We start from the raw sequence: 14,495 nt of genomic DNA, 5'->3' as shown, positions 1-14,495 counted from the left end.
TGGGGGAGTATTTTAGCATGAAATATCCAAGTTATGCAGTGAGAAATCCATCATTATTAACATGAGGAAGGGTTGTCTTATAGATGCTCCACCCTGAAGATGGGAAAAGACTACAGGGAGCTACCCATGGTTTCCCTTTGGGACCAGCAATACCTGTCATCTGCCAGGGGAGGGGTCATGTTTTGTGTGATCTAGAGTGTAATTAACTTGGGAGGTCATTTTGAAGGAGTAGAACTCATAAATTCAAATACAAAAGGAGGTGCAGGGCTTGGAAGAGGCTTCAGTTAGCGACAGGCCCTGAAGCATGAGCTTCTTCAGCTGCAGAATAAACCTAACCACGTCCCTTTGGGATACAAGGAGACTAGACTCAGGACCTTGGGAAGAAGAGTGAGGAGGAAAAAGAGAGAAAGATTAAAATAATAATAATAAGAGGATTCTAGAACTCCCATCTGAAACTGATTCGGTGTGAGTGGAGTGTGGATAAATGTCTGTATTCAGGATGTCTATAAATGACTGCTACTAGATTACATTTCTTCAAAAATTTTTTTTCTGCTAACTGAGTAGACCTGAATGCCTGCTCAGATCTGAAAATATTCTATCTTATTTTTTCCTAATATGATGTTAAGGGTGGATTTCTTTTTATGAAACTCCCATGTGTAGTTGGGATCTGGCTTTAGTTCACATGTGGATCACCCCCAGTGGTCATACTGAACCTGGGCAGGCCTACCAAAAGCCTGTGATGGGGTTCAGGACACGCTACCTTAAAATATAGCACCTTGGCATTTGGGAAAAGCACAGAAGCAGGAAGTTCACTTTTACATGTATTCTCCCTTCTCCCTTGAAGCAGGTCAAAAGACCTCATGTGACAAGTGCCCTCCTTACTCCCAGAGAAAAGGAAGGAAGACACAGAAACACCACGAAGAATACAGACAAACAGACCTTGCTAAGTTCCCCCTCATTTATTACCATGACATCATACTGCCTTTGTCCAATCACACTTTCATCAAACCTGAGCATGAAAATACACAGGTTTCTCTGTTTGGGGGGTGGGTCTTCATTTTTGAAGTTTCCATGTCATGTAAAACTTACATTAAAGAAATGTGTATGTTTTAGCCTTGTTAATTTGTCTTGTGTTAGAGGGATCTAAGCCATAAGCCTAGGATAGATGAGGAAAAGATAATTAACACCTGTTCGTCTGAAGGCTGGGGGATGGTTCTTATCAGACAGGAAGGAGCCAAGCATTGAGAAGTTGACCCTGTAACAAAGCCCTGGAGGTGGGAAAGAAGGAGGAGTTCAGAAGTGCATTCAGCACGTATTTATTGACATGTGCCTAAGTCCACAAGCACATATCAGAAGCCCTTGAGGCCAGATGTGTTTTAGAACTCAGAAATTTTCAGATTTGAGAAAGGCAATGTGCATAAACCAAATATTATATAACATCCCTAGAGGGGTTGGAGGCAACACTTTGCAAATCAAACACGGTATTTCCACAGTCCTGTCTCAGCCAAATATATGAATATTCACACTAAGTGGGATAAATGCCGCCTTACTTCACTTCATGTTTTGCTACCAAGGTGGTTATAAAAATTTTTGTGTTTTCAGAGGTTTGGGGATTTTCGAATTGTGGATAGGGCCTGGGCCAGGTGCTGCACAGTGTTCTGATGGTGGGGAAATAGCACTAACAGGACCAGAGCAGAGGCCTGAGGGAGCTGGTAGGCTCTGAACAAGGGATGGTTCCCCCGTGGGGCCCTGGCGGATGCAGGTGTAATTCCCATGGGGAGAAGGGGAGCTTTTTAAAGGGAAAGAAAACAAAACAATAGAAATGGCGTTCCATTAAAGCCCTAGAAAACATTAGTGCATAAGCTTGAATGCTTTAAAAAAATATCTCCAACAGAAAATCACACAGAGAATAGAGGCCCCCTCCCTCCTTCCTGTCAACAATAGGCAGCTCAGTGGCTCTGGTGACTGGAGGGCCATGGGCCTCAGCTGGAAGATGTGAGTGCCCAGCAGACTGGATGGGCACAGCTGATGCCCACCCGACAGAAGCAGACCCCGATGGAGAGAGACCCACTCTGAGCGGTGGTTTGCAACTGTGTGTTAGGATATGGGGGAGACAAAGGTACCCCCGGGACAGGTGGCCAGAATATTTCCTGGTCTATAACCTGTAGGAACTGTCCACAGAATATACACATATGTGTATGCATGTGTGTTCATATATATATATTAACTATTGGGAGGAAGACTTTTCATCTATTCAATTAGTTTGGAATGCTTGGGGGCCTGCAAATTAACTGGCAATAGACAGATTAGCAGAAGAAAAGAGAAGGTTTATTTACATGTGCATTTGACGTCACTAATGAGTAACTCACTGAATACCCAGTGGTGAAGGTTTCTATACAGGTTGAATATCCCTTATTTGAAATGCTTGGGGCTTAGAAGTGTTTCAGATTTTGGATTTTTTCAGATTTTGGAATGTTTGCATACGCGTAATGAGATCTTGGGAATCTCAGGCCCTATGTCTAAACACAAAATTCATTTATGTTTTCCGTGCAACTTATACCCATAGACTGATGATAACTTCATACAGTTTTAAAAAGAATTTTGCACATAAACAAAGTTTGTGTTCCTTTCGTATATGTGTCTGGAATTTTCCACTTGTGGCATCCTCTCAGTGCTCAAAAACCTTCTGATTTTTAGAGCAGTTTGGATTTTGGATTAAGGATGCTCGATTTGTACCAATATAACAAAAAAGGGAGCAGCAGGAATTTAGGGATTCGATGGGAAAATGTGTAAGGTGCAGTGAGTTTTTCTTTGTGCTAATGGGAAGGGACAATTTGTCCACTTCCTGGAATTCGCAGGAAAGCCCCTCAGAGCAGGGTTAATAGCAGCCTGTATTTTTGAAAGACTCTGTGTTAGTCAGATAAGGAAAGTTCAGATAAGATTTTAAATATTCTCACCTCTAAACAATCTTTATGCCAAAGCTGTCATCCCTTTAATACATATATGCATGCACACACACATGTAAATATATATTATATAGGTATATATACATACACATATGATTTATGTATACCTATATAATATATATTTATATAGGTATACACACACGGGATATTCTATACTTACACCACTTATGGCAATTATTTTTAAAATCTCCCTGCTTTTTCTCTTGTTCATCTCTGCCCCCTCCCAAGATCCTGGCTTGCCCTCCTGAGGCCTGCAGGGTCAGGACCAGATCGAGGAGAAATGAGGAAGTCGCAAAGCGGCATGTGTAGACTGCGTGGTTTGCTGAGAGCCTTCAGTATGATGACAGGGTAGCGCTAGGCTCTTAGGTCCGCCGTGAATCTAAGTGCAAGTCAGTTATGCTTGGCTCAAGCTCTTTACCCTCTAAGTAGATTTCCCAGGGAGTTTCAGAAACACCAGCACAGGACGGAGGAATTTCCCGAGAGTGCGTGCTCCTGCATTAGCGGGTGTACGCAAGAGCCAGAGAAATCTGGGCTCTCATATTCACTGGGCTCCCACTGGCTAGAAAACTCAGGGTCTAAACTCCAGCGAACATTCTCAGAAGAATCAAAGAACCTCTCTACCTCTTCCTACATTGTGTGGCCACTGTTGACTCTCTCCCACAGCACTCCCAGAAATTGTTCTGGATCTTTCCTAGAAGACAGCTTAGGGACATTTATCTTTCCCCTGTCCTCCTTGGTGAGAGCATGTGTGGACCACTCCCCACTGGTTGGCATCTCATCTCGGCCCCTTTGCCTCATTTCTACGCTGCAGAGAGTTTCCCACAAAATTTTCCCACAAATTTTTTTTTTTTAGCATTTAGCGGGGATTTCACCAGCAAAGCAAAAGACTCTGCCTGCAGGCTGATTGGTTGCAAAAGAAAAGGTGAAGACATTTCTGAAGAATGGTCCCATTTGAGAAGCGAAAAGCAGCCCTGGTCAAACCTGTGGCCTAGTCCCCTGTGAGTGTTTTTGTCGCTCAGTAGACTGCTTCTGCCACTGTTTACCCAGCACAGGGAAGGTGCTTTGAATAGATGTCTTTGCTGACACGGATCCCTTTGCTTTGTGAATAGGGCGATTACTAAACAATGAAGCTGTTACATTAGGAGCAGGAGCTGGCTGGAGCCAACAAATCTCCTCTACGTTTACAGAGCTATAATTATCCAAAGTTTCAAAACACAATGGTATCTGCTGAGAGGGAACATCTGGGAGGGAACCAAGCCATCCCAATTAAAGGAGCGATGCACAGCCCATGGACTGGATGAGTCCGCATTAATGGGGTGGTGATTTTTTTAGATGTCACTCAAGTTAACAAATGTGCTGAAAGGTTTAAGCAGAACAAATGTGCAGGGGGAAAAAAAATCACATCAAGAAGAGAGATCTGTTTTATAAGAACATCTACAAATTGGTTGCAGAAAGCATTCCAGGCTGCTGTTATGAACACTAATCAAGAGAAAAATGTTTCATGAGGTTTTTCCCATATGAAAATAAAAGCTTTTTCCAGTTGCCATTTCATTTCAAAATAAATTCTTTTAACCTCCAGAGGACCCCGCGTGACAGAGTGGGGTGGGAGGACAGCACTGTGGGGAAGTCTGAGTGGTTCGGGGTTATGGGGCTGTGCCGGCACTTAGGCTCACCATAAAGATTAGGGGAAATTGGTTGTTTTGAGAGATTGGAGACTTGATCCTATAAATAGATTTGGCCCAGATAGTAGCACTGGACTCCGCTTTGCCAATGAAGTTTACAGTATGCTCTCCGCCGTAACAATCTGTCCTAAAATGGGTATGGGCAACATGCTTAGGGCTCCTGAGCACTTCAAGACCTACAATCTAATCAAGGGTCTATTGCACCTATTACATAAGTTGAGGGCAATTCTTCCAGGTAAAAAAACAAAAAACAAAAAAAAAAACTAAAAGAATAGTTATGAGGGCAGTAACAAAACCAGACAAAAGAATCTCTCATTCATCATCTTATACCTCTGGGAATGTTTGCTCTAATGGAGTGAGAGTTCCATCGGGGGCGGGGAGGGGGGCCAGCATAGTGGATTATTTCTTCAATTATGCTTTCTTCCCATCTGTTTGGGGGCACTGCAGCAGCATCACACAAGGACTCAGCTCAGTTCTGAAGGCAGAATCTGGAAAATGATTTGGGTCATCACAGGCTATACAGCAGAGCCCACAGTAGGCTAAATCAGGAAAGTAGGGTGTTGGCCAGGTTTTTCCCAAGCTGTCCTTTTCTGGGCTTTTGCTGATGCTCCTGCTGCCATGGGGTCCCTCCCCACTTTCAGTGCCCTGTTGGTCCCCCTTCTGATTGTTTCCCACAGAAGTACACTAAAACATGCTGACAGAGCACTTGCTAGCTTTCACTTACTCCAAGGGGAAAAAAAGTTTAAGTCTCTTTATCAACTTTCCCATAGGTATTTGCATGATTATTGCCGCAAAAGCAGTATTATAGCAACATAAAAAATGAATAATTAAAAACAGTTACCAATTAACCCACCACCCTACTACCATTTGAGTACCCCTAAGCCCATTTGTTCGCTGAGCCTTCACCTGCTTTTTCCTTTCTGCTTTGTGAGATATTTGCCTATTTCTAAGTTTTACTATGGAAGGTAATACCACCATCAACACGTGCATTCTTTTTAACCTTCTGTGAAAGATCTCTCCAGAAATCTTGGACCAATGCACAGTACTGGGAACTGAATTGTGCCAAAATTCATATGTTGAAGTGTTAACCCCCTGTATTTGGAGATACGGATGTTAGAGAGGTAATTAAGGTTAAATTAGGTCATAAGGGTGCAGCCTAAATCCATATGACAGGTGTTCTTATAAAAAGAGAAAGAGAAAGCAGAGATCTCTCTCTTCCTCCATGTACACAGAAGAAAGATCACTGGAAGACACAGCGAGAAGGCGGCCATCTGCAAACCAAGGAAAGAGGCCTCAGGACAAATCAAATCTGCAATGCCTTGATCTTGGACTTACAGCCCCCAGAACTGTGAGAAAATCAACGTCTGTTGTTTAAGCCTCCCAGTCTGTGGCATTTTGTTATGGTAGCCCAAGTAGACGAATACACACAGTGTTGGGGTTGAAAGGTTAGGAAGAGAAAAGCAGCCTTTGACATTAGGAGCAGGCCTGGCCCTCACAGCTAGCCCATGTGTTCTCCTGCTGAACACAAACAATTTCACAGAACTCTAACATCAGACAAGGCCACTCTGAGGCCACGAAGGGTCAGGACAAGAAAAAGGCCACTGCACAATCGTGTCTGAATCCAGACAAATACACAAACCACAAAAATGACCCAAGCATCTTCCTATCCTGGATAAATGAATGACTGCCACAGCTTTCTTACCCATTTTAAGTTTTATCCTTGCTCTAGTTTTTTTTCGCCTTCTAGATTAGATTTATTCATAGAACTACTCACACTTCCTGATAGCATCCAATCCAGAACAAAGCCCCACTTCCTAAAATCTTCCCCCTAAATACCTAATATGAGCCAAAATCCTACCACAAGTCCTTTCTAAGCTCCTACTGAGCAACTCTATGGTTCCTTGTAAGCACTAAACCCAGCTTGGTGTGTGTATGTTTCTGGTGGTCACTGGCTGAGCAACGTTATCAGTGATGTGAGTGTTTTTGTGGTTTTTAATAAGCATTTAACATTGCTTATCAAAGAAGCTAATCAATTTTGATTGCTTTCAAATATTTTACACAACCTAACCAGCAACTTAAGTGTTAGGGTCTTTTTCAATTAAGTTGATCGTGTAAACTGAATCTTGTTTCAATGTGTATGTTTTATTGGTTTGTAGGCTAATCATTTTCCCAGGTATTTGATATTTCTCCTCTACTAGTATTTCTTTTTATCTGTCACGAGTTTGATATTCAATGATGAAAAAATAATTTTTGTCTCCTACTGAAAATATTTCAGAAGATTCCTGGAAGGTGAGCGAGGTATTTGAGGGGTTGTAGTATTGTTAGTGTTTTTCACTCCTGCTTCTGAAATGAAACTCATGGCCTGGGATTTAGGGTCCTCATAATAGAAACAGCATTGCATGTGCACACACACACAACAAAAAAGGGGGAACACTTGGCAATTACAGTCCTCATTTCTGTAACTGGTCGTGTTGTCATAGCTGGTGGTTATAACCTCTTTCTTCTACTATCCATTCTGTATTTCCCTTGCCTTCAACAAGCGCCTCAGCTGGTCACAAACCTTCATTTCCAAAGAGTCTGAGCCACTGTCCTTCCTGGAGTGGGTTGTTACAGTTTTCCATTGGCCTTAATCATAGGGCTTGGTAATATTAAGAGGTGTCCTAAGGGATCTCCTGTAGTCCAGAAATACTCTTCCTTACCTCTGTTGTGGAGCAGTAGTCCAATTTCCCCTTGGTAGTCAGATTCAGTCACCCTAACCAGCACAGTAACTCCTTTCTTTGCCTGTTGATTCAGAGGAATAAGGAGTCCAAAATGGCTGTATGGCAGTCTTGACTTCCAGTTCAGTGGAAGCATTGCTATGTCTCCCTGTGGAAGCATTCTTTCCTCTGGAACTAAGACCTGTGGGCCAGCAGAGCATGAAGTCATGGGAACAAAAAGCAAAATTTACTAGTGGGTAACCAGGAGTAACAGTGAGTGGTAGAACTCCTATTTCAACCCCTTGATTCCTGGACCTGTGAGTTTCTGGCTATAGGAGAAACAGCATCATTAATTAAATGCTGATTCAGAGCATATACAGTCTTGTAGAGAACCTTGTCCTAACCCAGCAAGGTAGTGCCACTTAGCTGGCACTAGACTGAGTCTTCAAAAGGCCATTTCACTGTTTTATCAAGCCAGCTGCTTTGGGATGATGGGGAACATGGTAAGACCAGTGAATTCCATGAGCATGAGCCCACTGCCACACTTCATTTGCTGTGGAGTTATTTGGTCAAAAGCAATGCTGTGTGGAATACCATGAGGGTGGATAAGGCATTCTGTGAGTTCATGAATGGTGGTTTTGGCAGAAGCACTGCAGGCAAGGAAGGCAAATTCATATCCAGAGTAAGCATCTATTTCGCTAAGGACAAGATGCTGCCCCTTCCCTAATAGAAGTGGTCCAGTGTAATCAACCTGCAAACAGGTAACTGGTTAATCATCTGGGGAATGCTGCCATATCAGGGGCTCAACACTGGTCTCTGAGGCTGGCAGATTGGGCACTTGGCAGTGGCCATAGCCAGGTCAGCACTGGTGAGTGGGAAGTCCATGTTGCTGGGCCAAGGCATAATCTTCATCCCTGCCACAATGGCCACTTTGTTCATGAACCCACTGGGCGATGACAGGGATGGCTGGGGAAAGAGGCTAACTGGTATCCATAGAACGGTTCATTCTGTCCACTTGACTATTAAAATCCTCCTCTACTGAGGTCACCTTTTGGTGAACATTCACATGGGACACAATTATCTTGACTTTTTTTTCCCCATTCAGAGAGGTCTAACTACATATGTCTTCCCCAAATTTCTTTGTCACCAGTTTTCCAATGGAGCTCCTTCTACATCCCTGACCATCCAGGCAAACCATTGATCACAGCTCATAAATGAGGATAAGCAAATGCCAACCCATTTCTCTTTCCAAGCAAAGTGAACAACAAGGTGCACTACTCAAAGTTCTGTCCACTGGGAGGAATTGCTTTCACCAGCATCCTTCAGAGATGTCCCAGAAAGGGGCAGTAGTGCTGCAGCTGTCTACCTTCAGGTGGTGCCTGCATATTGTACAGAACCATCTGTAAATCAGGCCTGAGCCTTCTCTTCCTCTGTTACTGATCATAGGAAACTCCCCATGAGACTGGGAGAGATAAGGCAGTGTAGCAGAAGTGGGAACCATGAGCATCTGTGTCACTTCTTCATGTAACTCACTTGTGCCTGCAGGGCCTGCTCAGTCCCAATCAGTCAAATCACTTCCATTTGATGATAGAGTGCTTCTGTGCACACTGACGTTATAACTTGCTGTGTAAGAAAACACCCAGTTCATGATGGGCAGCTCACGTTACATGGAAACAGGGTAACCCATAGTGAAGCATTTAGTCTTTACTAAGGCTCAGCAGCAGGCCAAAAGCTGTTTCTCAAAAGGAGAGTAGTTATCTGTGGAGATTGGCAGGGCTTTGCTCCCAAATCCAAAGGCCTGCATTGCAGTTCACCCATAGACGCCTGACAAAGGCTCCAAACAGCATCCCTATGTGCCACTGACACGCTAAGCACCATTGCTTGGCCCTGCTGGATCTTATGGCCCAAGCAGCAGAGCAGTTTGCACAGCAGCCTGGCCTGTTGCAGAGTCTTCTCTTGTTCTGGGGCCCACTCGATATTAGCAGCTTTTTGGGTCACAGTAACACACCCAAATGAAGAATATGTTGCCTCCAAAATCCGAAGAAGCCCAGTAGGCATTGTGCTTCTCTTTTGGTTGTAGGAGGGGCCAGATGAAACAACTTAGCCCTCCCTTAGAAGGGATATCTCAATAAGCTTCACAACGTTGGATGCCTAAAACTTTCACTAAGGAGAAGGCCCCTGAAGCTTGTTGGATTTATTTCCCACCTTCTTACATGCAAATTTCTTACCAATAGGTCTAAAGTAGTTACTACTTCTTGCTCACTAGGTCCAATCAACATAATGTCATCAATCAAATGGACCAACGTAATACCTTGTGAAAGCGATTGAGACCCTCATGAATTAGATTATAATATAGTGCTGGAGAGAGTTGACATACCCCTGAGATAGAACAGTAAATGTGTATTGCTGGCCTTGCAGTGAAAGAAAACTGCTGTTGGTAGTCTTTATTGATAGATATGAAGAAAAAGGCATTCGTCAGATCAGTAGTTGCATATCAGGTTTCAGAGTATATGTTAATTTGCTCAAGCAATGAAACCACATCTGGTACAGCAGCTGCAAGTGGAGTCACCACCTGGTTAAGCTTATGATAATTCACTGTCATTCTGCAAGATCCAACTGTCTTCTACATAGGTCAAATAGGCAAGATGAATGGGAATGTGGTGGAAATCACCACCCCTGCATTTTTCAAATCTCCGATGGTGTCACTAATCTCTGAAATCCCTTCAGGGATGCAGTATTGCCTTTGGCTTACTATTTTCCTACATAAGGGCAGTTCTAGTGGCTTCCTCTTGGCCTTTCCCACCATAATAGTCCTTATCCCATAGATAGGTAACCCATGTGGGGATTCTGCCTGCTGCTGAGTGTATCTATTCCAATTATGCATTCCAGAACTCAGGAAATAACCACAGAAAGCTTCTGAGACCCACTGGTCACTGGGACAAGACCTGAGCTAAAACTCCATGAGTCATCTTACCTCCATAAGCCCCTACTCTGGCTAGTGGACCACAGTGATGTTTCCTGTCTCCTAGATTCCATGTCAGTTCAGAGCCTTTGTCTGGTAGTACCCAGAATATCTGATTACTTCCTTTTCCTCAAGGCACATTTACCCTGGTAAAAGGCTATAGGTCCCTTTGGGGAGGCTTGGGGAAAAAGTAACAGTATAAATTATTGGCAGTGTACCACGGTCCTTTATCAAGGAGGCCCAACTTCCTCTTCATTCAAGGGGTTCTGGCTCTGTAAACTGGCTTAAGTCTGGGAATTCATTTAGGGGCCATGATTCCCTGCTTTTATGATTCAAGATAGACTTTTGCTCACTTGAACTTTGCTGTTTACACAGATCAATTAATAATTTAGTAGGCTTTCTATCTGTTTCACTTCTGAAAACATCATGATCAACTAGCTAATGCCATTGGTCTGTGGAAGCCAGGCTATTCTGATTGCTGCTTTGACTCTACTGTCCCTTAAGGTAACCACACTCACTTTGCCTTTGGTGGTTAAGAGCTGCCACATGGCTCCTGCCACCCTAGGATCCAATCACTCCATTGCATTTAGGTTTCCCCGTTCAGTGACTGCAGATCCCACTGTAAAGTCTCACCTACACTGAAGAGTGATCACGGAGTTTTTCAAGGATACCAGGGATTCCATCACAAATTTATGTCTCACAATCGTGGTGAAAAATATGTCTTCTGGACTCTCCCTGAGTGAGGGGGAAGATACTAAATGACAAATCCACTCTAACATTTCAATCTCCCTAAGCCTTTGAATCTCTTCCTCTATATTAAACCAAGGCAGTTCTAGCATTTTGAACTCACTCAATATTGCCCACCTTTTGGTCCATGTTTCAGCCAACCAACTAAATTTAGTCCCTTTGTGTTGCTATGAAGGAATATCTAAGACTGGATACTTTATAAAGAAAAGAGGCTTCTTTGGTTCATGGTTCTGCAGGCTGTACAAGAAGCATGATACCAACGTCTGCATCTAGTGAGGGCCACAGGCTGCTTCCAGTCATGGCAAAAGGTGAAGGGGAGCTGGTGTGTGCAGATCACATGGCAAGAAAGGAAGGTGGTGGGGAGGGAGGTACTGAGCTCTTTTAAACAACCAGCTCTTTTAGGAACAAATAGAGCAAGAATTCACTCACTTTTGCAAGAATGGCACCAAGTCATTCCTGAGAGATCTGCCCCCTGATCCAACACCTCCTACTGTTCCCCACCTCCAACACTGGGAATCAAATTTCAGCATGAGATTTGGAGGGAACAAACAAACTAAAGTATAGCACAAACAATTAGAGCCCTTTCGAACGGCCTGAGCTGAATGTTAAATACAGAATCTCTGCTTAGTGAGCCCATATCAATGAATTCCACCTAATCCAACTTTATGTTCCTCCTGTCATTATCCTATACTCTCAATATCCACTCCCACACGTTTCCCAGATTTCTATCTGTATAAATTAGAAAATTCCAGTAGTTCTTTTGAACTGTGGTATGCTTCCTTGTGAGTTACATTTTGTACCTTACCTTTAGGAGCCTACTAGGACTTGAATCAAGTTATAGGTCTAGAAGCACAGAGGGGTGATATAAATGGATCTTGAGGAGAATCACTGTCTAGCATAGCATCTACCACAGAGGAGGTCATTACAGTTTTCTAGGACAATGCAAGTTTAATCCCACCAGTTGAGAGGTGAGGGGGTGGAGAAGCCACTACCACTGGGAGTGGGAAGGTGGCTTCCCCAGAGGTTAGAGAGGCCTCTTCCACTGGCAAATATTTATCAGATTCCAGGGGCTCGATTTCCCCAGTTTCATCAGGTCTTCCTACATATCCCCATTCCAGCTCTCAAAGTGCGTATCTTCCTCACTTCAACGTTAGACTTCCTGTGAGGCTGAGAGTTTAACCTGGGCAGTCATTCAGCCAGTCTCAGGATAAGATTCTGTGTTTGATTTTCAGCAATCATAGCCTTGCTGCTAAAGGCAATAATGATCTTTCAGGGCACATGTAGAAGATTTCAGGTCTTGTACATGGGGCTTAAGCTGAAGATTCAAATCCTGGAGCTCATCCTTTCCTTTCCCCACTTTGCCCAGTGACATTTGGATCAACCAGCCAATCTGATACTTGTTAGTTTGCAAAAAGTGTTCGTAAGTATATACATAGCTCCCCACCCCCCCACCCCGTTCCCCCCGCAGCTCCTTGCTTCTTACAAGAGGTTGCTAAGGAGTATCCAAAGGTGCTGTTTTACATATCTCTATTGCCAGATCATGCCATGGACTACCAGTGCTCTCATTACTACTAAAAATAAAGTCATTAGCATCTTGAAATCTAATCAGATTAGAGAGTCAATTCCAGAAACCGCAGAACCATTTCAGAAAATCTGTCCTTAACATTCTTTTTTTTTTCTTTTTAATTTAATCATTTAATTTTTTTGAGACAGGGTCTCATTCTATTGCCCAGGCTGTAGTGCAGTGGTGCTATCGCAGCTCACTGCAGCTTCAACTGCCTGGGTTCAGGCAATTTTCTCACCTCAGCTTCCTGAGTAGCTGGGACCACAGACACACTACCCTATGCCTGGGTAGTTTTTTTTTTTATTATTTGCAGAGAAGAGGTCTCACTATGTTGCCCAGGCTGCTCTCAAACTCCTGGGCTCGGGCAATCCTCCTACCTTGGCCTCCCAAAGTGATGGGATTACAGGCACAAGCCACAGCACCTGGCCTTCATCCTTAACATTCTGTTTCTCTAGAACTATTCAAGGAAGTGGGGATAGTCATACAATATTGCAAATGTACTAAATGCACGGAATTGTACACTTAAAAATGTTTAAAATACTAATTTTATGTGTATTTTGCCACAATAAAAAAACCACAGTTACAAAAAAGGAAAAGAAATAGCCCAGCCTGAATGAAAGTAGGCAAGAGGCAAAAAGACCCTCAATTCAGAGTTTAACTCAACAGAAAGTGCTGATCAATTTGTTAGTTGGATAAGGATAAAAGCTCAGAGTTTTAGAGTTTTAAGAAATAAAATATGAATCTAAGGTTTTCTATCTGTAATTTTACGTTCATCTTTCTTCTAGGATTTAGTCAAAAGTCTTTTCAACTTTTGGCCCGATGATTCTATGCTAATTTGCACTTTCAACTTAACATTCATATGGTCATTTTGTCCCAGGCAGAATTAAAGATTCAAGATGTACCTACTTCTTCCGGGGACAACATTCATGATTCTTAAAGATTTCACAAGTGTACCTTCTAAGGTAAATTATAAACAGTGCCAAAGAATTTGCTTCACCGCATGCCTATAGGGTTGTGAATCAGGCTTAACTCTTCCTCCCCCACCCCCATTCCCCCATTCCCATCTCACCTGACACCTTCCTTTGACCTACTTTTTCAGAAATCAAAGAAGTAATCTTAGGTGGTGATTTGAAGTCCCACAGCCATTTGTACTTACTCCTCTTAATCTACTCTGCTTTCTGTTCCTTCTTTCTACTGCCCAGGGTAAGTGGCTGGAAGTAGTAAGAGGTCAATGCCAAGTGAAATCCTCTGGCGTTTTCTTCTGACAACCAGGAGTCTGCAAAGTGAGTTTGCTGGGAGTGTCCAGTTTTTTCAGCTTAACGTTAGGTGTACTTTCTGTCTTCGGCACAAATTGTTTCCAAATGCCTGTGGGTTGCAATATGATTTTCCCATCTTGAAAATCTATTAAAAAGGAAGAGATTCTTCACTTCTCCCCACCCCACCTCCAGGCACTGCAGATGGCGATTAACACCCTACACAGCCCCTCCCCATAGCATCATCCATTTTTTGCCTGCATTGCATCTACTTCACAGTTCGAGACATGCCAAATCACACACGTTCTAAGTACTTGTTGCTAGCAACAAATCTCTCTTCCTCAGTGGCCAAGCAGACTATATTTGGAATGTCAGAGCACCTAGCCCTTCCCTGGCCCACTTCCTTTAGCTGAGAAGTCTCCAAGCCTTAAAGCAACCTCACCCCTGTTTCCTTGAGTTCTGCTTGTTGAAGCAACTCTTTGGATTAACTCGGCAAAACACAAAGTGACAGCAAAACAGAGAAACAATCAGATTCTTTTCCATGAACTCCTTTCTTTTCTATAAAAGTGAGTGTTATTAATCCCTATCTTATGGGACAATTGTGAATGTATTTAATGAGCTCATC

At 43.1% G+C, this 14,495-nt stretch overlaps 1 long non-coding RNA gene across 2 annotated transcripts in view; it reads right to left on the bottom strand.

The window, feature by feature from the left end:
- The window catches only part of LOC107975068 (uncharacterized), an 83,545-nt gene extending 69,266 nt beyond the window's left edge, over positions 1 to 14,279 (bottom strand). For both annotated transcript variants that reach the window (XR_010157564.1, XR_010157567.1), the window contains exon 1: positions 13,774 to 14,279. This is a non-coding gene — a long non-coding RNA (uncharacterized LOC107975068). The remainder of the gene's footprint in view (positions 1 to 13,773) is intronic.
- Between the last annotated feature and the right edge of the window lie 216 nt (positions 14,280 to 14,495).

The sequence above is a fragment of the Pan troglodytes genome, chromosome 5 (genome assembly GCF_028858775.2).
Source record: "Pan troglodytes isolate AG18354 chromosome 5, NHGRI_mPanTro3-v2.0_pri, whole genome shotgun sequence".
NCBI lineage: Eukaryota > Metazoa > Chordata > Mammalia > Primates > Hominidae > Pan > Pan troglodytes.
The sequence above is the reverse complement of the archived record's forward strand: the minus strand, read 5'-3'. Positions and strand labels throughout refer to the sequence as shown.